We start from the raw sequence: 11008 nt of genomic DNA, 5'->3' as shown, positions 1-11008 counted from the left end.
TTTATAGTCTGACAGCATGACCTCCCTGCTCTTAAACACTATGCCTCGACTAGTCAAGGCAAGTTGGCTTCTTAACCATTTTATCCAGCTGTCCTGATACCTTAAGAGACCAGTGAACATGTCCACCAAGGTCTGTCTGATTCCCAGTGCTTCCCAGGCTCCTAACGTTCATCTTGGATTCCCTTGCCTTGTATGACCAGCACGAGTGCATCGTCCCATAATTATCCCGATTGAATTCCATTTGCCACTGATCGATCCATCTGACCAACCCTCTGATCATTTTCCTAGAGATCTCGTTTCACTTTTTCGAAAGTTTGTCACTGTTTGTTATTCTGCAAACCGACTTAATGTTGCTGAAGAGGTTTTGTTGTTGTGGATTTTGTTTCAGGTTTGTAACAATTACAATCGCTGTCACTGTGATATGGGCTGGGCTCCTCCATTCTGTGAAAACCCAGGGCTCGGTGGCAGTCTTGACAGTGGGCCCATGGTCGAGGTTCCAGGTAATCATTTCAGTTCCTGTGCTCTTTCCCATTGGCACATTCTCCCTGCTGTGTCTTTTTCTGCTGTTCAACACCACGCCTGCTCCAACTGAGCTTCCTGCACCGTGAAGCATACGTAGGTTTAGGAAATGGAAATTAAACAAGGCACTTCAGCAGGATAAATAAAGCAGAAAGGAACTTTAAAAAGAAATGAGGAAAGCTACTCAGGACCAGGAAATGCCCTTGGCAAGCCGGAATAAAGAGAATCTCAAGGCATTTTATATGTATCTAAGAAGCAGGAGGGTAACTAGGGAAAGGGTAGGCCCAGTCAAGGACAAATTGGAGATTTATGTGTGGAACTGGAGGAAGTGAGTGTGGTCTTAATGAATACTTCGCATTGGGATTCACCGAGGACAAGGATATGGATGATGGCAAGATTAGGGAAGGGGATGTTGGTCCTCTAGGGCAGGTCAATATTAAGGAGGAGATCTGGAGTTGAAAAAAATTAAGGTAGATAAGTCCCCAGGGCCAGATGGGATCTAGGTTGACGAGTGTGGTGCTGGAAAAGCACAGCCAGTCAAGCAGCATCTGAAGAGCAGGAGAGTCACCGTTTTGGGCAAAAACCCTTCATCAGGAAGGTTTGTACCCGAAACGTGGCTTCTCCTGCTCATCGGATGCTGCCTGACCTACTGTGCTTTTCCAGCACCACACTCTTCAACTCTGATCTCCAGCATCTGCAGTCCTCACTTTCTCCCGATGAGATCTATGCAGGATACTGAGGGAGGAGAGGGAGGGGGTTGCTGGGGTCTTGATAAAATTCTTTGTATCCTCTTTAGCCCAGGCAAGGTCCTTTGTTCAAGAAAGGCAACAGGGATAGCCCAGGAAATTATTGAGCGGTGAGCTCCACGTCAGTGGCAGGGAAATTATTGGAGAAGATTCTCAGGTTCAGGACTTATGCACATTTGGAAAAGAATGAAGGTATTAGGGATAGTCAGCATGGCTTCCTGCAGGGTGGATCTTGTCTGGCACGATCAGTGAAAAGAAATCAGAGTTAACATTTCTGGTCCAATGCTCCTTCCTCAGAACTGGATGGAAACAGAACTGACTTGGTCATAGAAAACAGACAGTAGTGGTGGAAAGGTGTTTGACTAAGGATCTGTGACCCAGTGGTGTTCTATGTACGGAGGGAGGTAACTGCCTGAAATGTACTGCCAGAGGAGATGGTCGAGGCGGATAGAATAGCAATATTTTCAGAGTTACCTTGACAGGCAGGAAATAGAGAGATGCAGACTCTGTAGAGGCAAAAGGTTTTTAATTTAGACAGGCATCATGTGCCAGTACAGTCTTGGTGGACCGAAGGGTCTTTTCCTGTGCTGTACTGTTCTTGGGTCTTTTGAATCCATGGTATTTTGGTAAGTTGGATACTAAACCAGCTAGGCCATAGAAAGCAGAGTTTAATAATGGAAGGGTGTTTTTCTGACTGGAGATCTCCCTCCAGGGATGTTCTACAAGGATCAGTGCTGGGATATCTGTTGTTTCTAATTTATTTCAATGATTTGGATGCACATTCTGGTTAGTAAGTTTGCAGATGACACAAAAATTGGTGGAGTTATGGAGAGTGAGGAAGGATATCAAAGGATGGTATGTGTCTGGTACGTGCTGTGAGGGGAGGTTGCAGAAGCAGATATGATAGCAACATTTCAGAGGCATTTCCATCGACTCATGAACAGCCCAAGTACAGACAGATGGGATTGATTCAGAATCGTGTCATGTCCATCACAGACATGGTGGGCCGAAGGGCCTGTTGCTGAGCTGTATTGTTCTGTGTTCAATGTTCCTTCTCCCCAATTGTCCACTGTCGTTAGCTGGGCCAAGTTGGATTTGCTTCCCTGGGCTGTGAGAGAATGTTTGTGGCGATTTGTTACTGATCCTAACCCAGTACAAAGGGAACATCAACACCCTGAGCCCATTGCTGGGCACTCCAAAGGACAAGCTTCTCCAGCACAAAGCAGATTCAGAAAGGTTTAATGGAGTCACCTTCACCTCCCGGAAACACATGAGGTGAGTGCTGACTTGGAGCAACATACCAGTTCATAGTCAAGCAGTTTGAAGAGCTCCTTGTCATGTAAACTGAGGAAGCAGGTCATGGAGTCAAGTCAATCTGCATTTATCCCCAGCCTAAGATAAAGGGAAGGTGGTGGCGCAGTGATAATGTCACCAAATTGGTAATCCACAGTGAGCCACAGCCAAACGGACTGGGGACATGGGTTCAAATCCCACCAGGGCAGACATTCAATCTGGAACAAAGAGTCTTGTGATGACTGTGAAACCACAGGCAATTGTCAGAAAAACCCAACTGGTTCACTGGTGTCCTTAGGGGAAGGAAATCTGCCATCCTCACCTGGTCTGGCCTCCATGTGACTCCAGACCCACAGTAATGGGACTGACTCTTAGCCACCCTGTGAAATGGCCGAGCAAGCCCTTTGCTTGAACCAATCAGTGTGAAGTCTCAACAAAGAAATGAAACCGATAGATCACCTGGCATCGACCCAGGCACCAGAAAAGACAGCAGCAGAAACAGCCCTGCTGACCCTGCAAAGCCCCCCTCACTAACACCAAAACTGGGAGAGCAACAGCTGAGATAGAATCATACCTTACAGACAATGTCCCAGACCCCACCATCACCATCCCTGGATATGCCCTGTCCCACTGGCAGGACAGACCCAGCAGAGGGGGTAACAAACTGGGATACAATCAAGAGGGATTTGCCCTATGAATCCTCAACATTGACTCCAGAGCCCATGAAGAGTACATGAGGTCATGCAGGAGCAGCACGGGGAATACTTATAGTGTCACAGAATAACACAGCACGGAAGCAGACCCTTCGCTCCAACTTGCCCACCATTACCAGTCCCATGTGCCTGTATTTGGCCCCAATCCCTCCAAACCTTTCCTATCCATGTACCTTTTCAAATATCTTTTAAATTTTGTACTCACCTCCACCACTCCCTCTGGCAGTTCAGTCCATATCTGCACCACCCCCTGAATGAAAAAGTTCCCCTCCGACCTTAAACCTGGACCCTCTAGTTTTGGGCTTTCTAAATCCGTCCTATCGGTGTCCCTCACAATTTTCTAAACATCGACAAGGTCACCCCTCAACCTCCTATGCTCCAAGGAACAAAAGGCTTTCCTGATAACACAAACCTTCCAGTCCCACTAACACTCTTGTAAGTCTTTTCTGAATGCTCTCCAGTTTAATAATACCCTTCCCACAGCAGGGTGACCAGAACTACACACCGTACTCAAAAAGTGGGCTCACCAATGTCAAGGAACAAAGAACAAAGAACATAATAGCACAGGAACAGGCCCTTCGGCCCTCTAAGCCTGCACTGATCCAGATCCTCTAACTAAACCTGTCGCCTATTTCCTAAGGGTCTTATCCCTCTGCTCCGTGCCCATTCATGTATCTGTCCAGATATACATCTTCAATGATGCTATCATGCCCGCTTCTACCACCTCCGCTGGCAACGCGTTCCAGGCCCCCACCACCCTCTGCATAAAGAACCTTCCATGCATACCTCCCCAAAACGTTTCCCTCTCACCTTGAACTTGTACTCCCTAGTAATTGAGACCTCAGCTCTGGGAAAAAGCTTCTTGCTATCCACCCTGTCGATACCCCTCATGATTTTGTGGACCTCAGTCAGGTCCCCCTCAATCTCCGTCTTTCTAATGAAAATAATCCTAATCTACTCAATCTCTCTTCTTAGCTAGCATCCTCCATACCAGGCAACATCCTGGGGAGCCTCCTCTGCACCCTCTCCAAAGCATCCATATCCTTTTGGTAATGTGGTGACCAGAACTGTACACAGTATTCCAAATGTGCCCAAACCAAAGTCTTCTACAACTGTACCATGACCTGCCAACCCTTGTACTCAATCCCCTGTCTGATGAAGGAAAGCATGCCCTATGCCTTCTTGACCACACTATTGACCTTCAGGGAACAATGGACCTGAACACCCAGATCTCTCTGGACATCACTTTTCCACAGGACCTTTCCATTTACTGTACAGTTTGCTCTGAAATTGGATCTTCCAAAATGCATCACCTCGCAGTTGCCTGGATTGACCTTCATCTATCGTTTCTCTGCCCAACTCTCCAATCTATCGATATTCTGCTGCATTCTCTGACAATCCCCTTCACTATCTGCTACTCCATCAATCTTAGTGTCATCTGCAGACTTGCTAATGAGGCAACCTACACCCTCCTCAAGAGGTATATCACAGACAACAGTGGTCCCAGCACAGATCCTTGTGGGACACCAGTGGTCACAGGTCTCCATTTTGAGAAGCTCCCTTCCATGCCTACTGTCTCCTGCTGCCCAGCCAGTTTTCTATCCACCGTGGAGCCCATGAGACTTCACTTTCTCCATCAGCCTACTATGGGGAACCTTATCAAACACATCACTGAAGTCCATGTACATGACAGCCTTTCCTACATCAACCAACTTTGCCACCTCCTCAATGAATTCTACTAAGTTGGTAAGGTATGACCTTCCCTGCACAAAACCATGTTGCCTATCACTGATAGGCCCATTTTCTTCCGAATGCAAATAGATCCTATCCCTCAGTATCTTCTCCAGCAACTTCCCTACTACTGGCATCAGCCTCACAGGTCTGTAATTACCTGGATTATCCCTGCTACCCTTCTGAATCAAGGAGACAACATTAGCAATTCTCCAGTCCTCCAGGACCTCACCCATGTTCAAGGATGCTGCAAAGATATCTGCTAAAGCTCCAGCTATTTCCTCTCTTGCTTCCTTCAGTAACCTGAGGTAGATCTCATCTGGACCTGGGGACTTGTCCACCTTAATGCCTTTTAGAATATCCAACACTTCCTCTCTCCTTATGCTGACTTGACCTCAAGTAATCAAACTAGAGTCTATCCCTAACCTCAACATCCACCATGTCCCTCTCCTCGGGGAATACCGATGCAAAGTACTCGTTAAGAATCTCATCCATTTTCTCAGACTCTACACATGTCTTCCCTCCTCTGACCTTGTATGGGCCAACCCTTTCTCTAGTTACCTCTTGCTCCTTATATACGAATAAAAGGCTTTGGGGTTTTCCTTAACCCTGTTTGATAAGATATCTCATGACCCGTTTTAACCCTTTTAACTCTTCGTTTCAGATTAGTCCTACTTTCCTGATATTCTTCCAAAGCTTCATCTGTTTTCCATCACCTAGACCTTATGTATGCTTCCCTTTTCCTCTAAGCTAGTCTTATTCATTTCACTTGTCATCCATGGTTCCCTAATCTTGCCATTTCCATCTCTCATTTTCACAGGAACATGTCCGTCCTGAAGTCTAATCACCTCTCTTTAAAAGCCTCCCTCATATCGAATGTGGATTTCCCTTCAAACAGCTGCTCCCAATCCACATTCCCCAGCTCCTGCCGAATGTTGGTATAGTTGGCCTTTCCCCAGTTTAGCACTCTTCCTTTAGGACCATTCTCGTCTTTTGTCCATGAGTATCCTAAAACTTATGGAATTGTGATCCCTATTCCCAAAGTAATCCCTTACTGAAACTTCAACCACCCGGCCGGGCTCATTCCCCAACACCAGGTCCAGTATGGCCCCTTCCCGAGTTGGAGTATTTACATCCTGCTCTAGAACCCTCCTGGATGCTCCTTACAAATTCTGCTCCAACTAAACCTCTAATACTAAGTGTATCCCAGTCAATGTTGGGAAAATTAAAATCTCCCGTCACCACCACCCTGTTGCTCCTGAATCTTTCCATAGTTTGTTTACTTGTTTGTACCTCTATCTCACACTCACTGTTGGGAGGCCTGTGGTACAGCCCCAACATTGTTACTGCACCCTTCCTATTTCTGAGCTCTGCCCATATTGCCTCACTGCGCGAGTCATCCATGGTGCCCTCCTTCAGCACAGCTGTGATATCCTCTCTGACCAGTAATACAACTCCTCCACCCCTTTTACCTCCCTCTCTATCCTGCCTGAAGCATCGATACCCTGGGATGTTTAGTTGCCAATCATGCCCTTCCCTCAACCAAGTCTCAATATTAGAAGAAGCACTCCAAGGACATTGGTTCCTGTCTGGTTCAGGTGTAGACTGTCCAATTTGTAATCGTCCCAACTCCCCCAGGACCAGTTTCAATGTCCCAAAATCTGAACCCCTCCCTCCTGCACCATCTCTCAAGCTGTGCATTCATCCTGAATATTCTAATATTCCTACTCTGACTCGCCTGTGGCACTGGTAGCAATCCTGAGATTACTATCTCTGAGATCCTACTTTTTAACTCTATTCCCAACTCCCTAAGTTTTGCTTGTAGGACCTCATCCCATCTATTACCGATATCATTGATGCCTGTATGCTGTTCACCCTCCCCCTTCAGAATGTCCTGCAGTCGATCTGAGACATCCCTGACCTGAGCACCTGGGAGGCAACATGCCATCCGGGAGTCACGTTTTCGGCTACAGAACGGCCTATCTACTCCCCTTACAGTTGAATCCTCTATGACTCTAGCCCTTCCTCTCTTCTTCCCACTCTTCTGAACAGCAGTGCCCGCCACGGTGCCATGATCCTGGCAACTGCTGCCCTCCCCGTGAGCCATCTCCCCCAGCAGTATCTAAAACAGTAAACCTGTTTTGAGGGAGATAACCGCAGGGAGTACCCTGCACCACCTTCCTAATCTTTTTCTGCCTTTTGCTCACCCATTCCCTGTCTCCCTCAGCAATTCTAACCTGCGGGGTGACCAGTTCACTAACCATGCTATCCACAATCCCCTCAGCATTACGGATGCTCCACAAGTTTTAACTGCATACATTAACAATCTAGATGAAGGAACTGAGGGCACTCAGGTTAAATTTGCAGGTGCTACAAAGACAGGTAGAGTGACAGGTAGCATTGAGGTGGTGGGGAGGCTGCCAAAGGATTTGGACAGGTTCAGAGAGTGGGCAAAGAAGTAGCAGATGGAGTACAACGTGGGAAAGTGTGAGGTCATGGGCTATTTTCTAAAAGGGGAGTGAATTCAGAAATATGAAGTGCAAACCTGGAGTTCTCGTCCAGGTTTCTCTTAAGGTCAGTAGATAGGAAGGCAAATGCAATGATGACATTTATTTTGAAAGGACTTGAATATAAAAGCAGGGATGTACGTCTGAGGCTGTGTAAGGCTCTGGTCAGACTACATTTGGAGTATTGTGTGCAGTTGTGTGCCCCATATCTCAGGGAGGCTGTACTGACCCTGGAGTGTGTCCAGAGGAGGGTCACGACAATGGAATGAAAAGCTTAACATATGAGGAATGTTTCATGACTCTGGGTCTATACTGGATGGGGTTTAGAAGGATGAGGGGGATTTAATTGAAACTTACAGAATACTGAATGGCCTAGACAGAGTAGATGTTGGGAAGATGTTTCCATTGGTAGGAGAGACTAGGACCAGAGGGCACAGCCTGAGAGGAAAGGGAAGAGCTTTTGGAATGTTTTTTTTGTTTTGGGGGGGGGGCAGGGTGGGTGTGTGGTGGGCGTCAAATTTGGGAGAGAGGAATTGTCAGCTTCCAAAGCAAGAGGATATCCCACCAATTACAGGAGAGCTGTTGGGGGAATGAAATGCAGCATAGAACAGGAAGGGTCAGAGTGTACAAACATACAGAAACAGCTATGAGGAGAGTTAACAGGATAGATAAGGGAGAAAGTCGAGTGTGTGTGGTGCTGGAAAAGCACAGCAGGCCATGTAGCATCTGAGGAGTAGGAGAATTGATGTTTCAGGCAGGAGCCCTTCATCAGGATAAATAAGGGTGGAAAGGCAAAATTGATCGCCGTTTACTTGAATGCTTGTAGTATTCAGAACAAAATAAATGAATTAACTGAAAAAATACGGGCTAATAGGTTGATCATTAAGGATACCTACATCAGACTAATCTCCATCTTCAACACTATAATTCCAAACAAACTCATCTCCAAACTTCAAGAACTAGGTCACGGTTCACCTCTCTGTCAATGGATCCTCGACTTCCTGACCCATAAATCCCAGACAGAAGGTTAGGCAACAGCACAATCATCCTCAAAAGCAGTGCCCCACAAGGCTGTGTACTCAGCCCTTACTTTACTCCTGTACACTCTGTGTGGGCAAATTCCACCCCAACTCCATTGACAAGTTGGTTGATGACACCATCGTTGTAGTTCAGACCTCAAACAATCAGGAAGCAGAGTACAGGAAAGAGACTGAGTGTTTAACGGTGTCGTGTAAAGATAACAATGTTAGTAAAACAAAGGAGTTGGTCATTAACCTCAGGAAGTGGAATGGAGGGCATGTTCCTGCCTGTATCAAGGGGGCTGAGGTGGGGGTGGTCCACAGCTTCATGTTCCTGGGAGTGATGATCACCAATAATCTTTCCTGGGATATCCACATCCACACAACGATCCAGAAAGCACAAACAATGTCTCCACTTCCTCAGGAGGTTAAGGACATTCAGCATGCCCATAAGGACTCTGAACAATTTCTATCGATGCACCATAGAAAGCATCCTAACTGGATGCATCACAGCGTGGGATGGGAACTGCTCTGCCAAGACGAGAAGGAACTTCAGAGAGTTGCAAATCCAGCCCAGTCCGTCCCACAAACCAGCCTCCCATCCATCACCTCTATCTACACTTCCCACTGCCTCGGGAAAGGAATCAACTTTATCCAGGACCTCTCCCACCCCAGGTATATTCCCTTCCATCAGGCAGAAGATATCAACATTTGAATACATGTATAAACATATTCTTCTTTCCTGTTGTTATCAGACTTATGAATGGGCCTCTCAAAGGTTAATATTGGTTGCTGTCCCTGCACCTTCGCTGCAAAGAACAAAGAACAAAGAATGAAGAAAATGTATAGCCCAGGAACAGGCCATTCGGCCCTCCAAGTTTGAGCTGATCCAAAGCCATTGTCTAAACCTATCGCCCAATTCTTAAGCATCTGTGTCCCTACTCATGCATCTGTCCAGATGTACCTTAAATTAATCTACCGTGCCTGTCTCTACTACCTCTTGGCAATACGTTCCAGCTGTAACGCTCTATTCTGCGCTCTGTTTTGCTACTCTGAAGCAGTTTGGATGGCATAATCTGCCTGTACAATAATAAATCAATCACTCAATCAATGATTGTATAGCCATTACAGAGAGGGAAGTGGTGGCCTATTGGTGTTATCATGAGACTCTTAATGCAGAAAATCTTAATCCAGACAATGTTCTGGGAATTTTCAGCTCTGATCTCCAGCATCTGCAGACCTCACTTTCTCCTCAATGTTCTGGGAATCCAGGTTTGAATCCCGCCATGGGAAATGGCGGAATTTGAATTCAATGAAAACTATCTGGCATTTGCAATCTATTGAGAACCATGACATGATGTCGAAAAAAACCTATCTGGTTCACTAATGTCCTTCAGGGAGGGAAATCTGTCACCTTTACCTGGTCTGGTTAACAAGTGACTCCAGCCTCCCAGTAAAGCATTAACTCGTAACTACCCTCTGGAATGGCCTAGCAAGCCACTCAGTTCAAGGGCAGCGAGGGAGGCTCAATAAATGCTGCACCTAAAGTGATGGTCACATCCCCGAAAGGAATGAAAACAAAACAGCTATTTACACTGAGTTTAATGCTGGGATCTCATTATTCAGAGTTGTTTCATCCTTTGCAAAGAAAGGGGACAGGGTGGCATAGTTACTACAGGATGGATGAAAGATTATAAGACCATTATATACAGCAGAATGAGGCCATTGAGCCCACTACGTCTATAATGCCATTGAGATCATGACCGACCTGTTCATCCTCAACTCCACACCGCTTTATTCCCTGAGTAAAGAAACTCCTTCTGATGTCTGTCCTATATCTATCACCCGTCAATTTAAAGCTATGTCCCCTCATGCTAGCCATCACCATTCAAGGAAAAAGGCTCTCCCTGTCCACCCTATCTAATCCTCTGATTATCTTGTATGTCTCCATTAAGTCACCTCTCAACCTTCTTCTCTCGAATGAAAACATCCTCAAAACCCTTAGCCTTTCCTCATAAGTCCTTCCCTCCATACCAGTCAACATCCCAGTAAATCTCCTCTGCACCCTTTCCAAAGCTTTCACATACTTCCTATAATGCGGTGACCAGAACTGTACACAATACTCCAAGTGCAGCTGTACCAGAGTTTTGTACAGCTGCAGCATGACCTTGTGGATCTGAATCTCAATCCCTCTCCCAATAAAAGCTAACGCACCATATGCCTTCTTAACCACTCTATCAACCTGGGCGGCAACTTTCAGGGATCTACATACATGGACACAGATCTCTCTGCTCATCTACACTACCAAGAATCTTACCATTAGCTCAGTATTCTGCATTCCTGTTACTCCTTCCAAAGTGAATCACCTCACACTTTTCCACATTAAACTCTATTTGCCATCTCTCAGCCCAGCTCTGCACTAATCTATGTCCCTCTGTAACCTACAACATAGAACATAGAACATAGAACATAGAACATAG

The 11008-nt window shown here is 46.1% G+C and overlaps 1 long non-coding RNA gene across 1 annotated transcript in view; it reads left to right on the top strand.

Annotated features, from left to right (window-relative positions):
• Positions 1-445: 445 nt before the first annotated feature.
• Positions 446-11008, top strand: part of LOC122545053 — a 26829-nt gene continuing 16266 nt past the window's right edge. The window contains exon 1 of the long non-coding RNA XR_006310544.1: positions 446-500. This is a non-coding gene — a long non-coding RNA (uncharacterized LOC122545053). The remainder of the gene's footprint in view (positions 501-11008) is intronic.

This window comes from Chiloscyllium plagiosum, chromosome 1 (genome assembly GCF_004010195.1).
Source record: "Chiloscyllium plagiosum isolate BGI_BamShark_2017 chromosome 1, ASM401019v2, whole genome shotgun sequence".
In the NCBI taxonomy this organism is placed as follows: domain Eukaryota; kingdom Metazoa; phylum Chordata; class Chondrichthyes; order Orectolobiformes; family Hemiscylliidae; genus Chiloscyllium; species Chiloscyllium plagiosum.
This window is presented reverse-complemented; position numbering and strand designations above follow the sequence as displayed.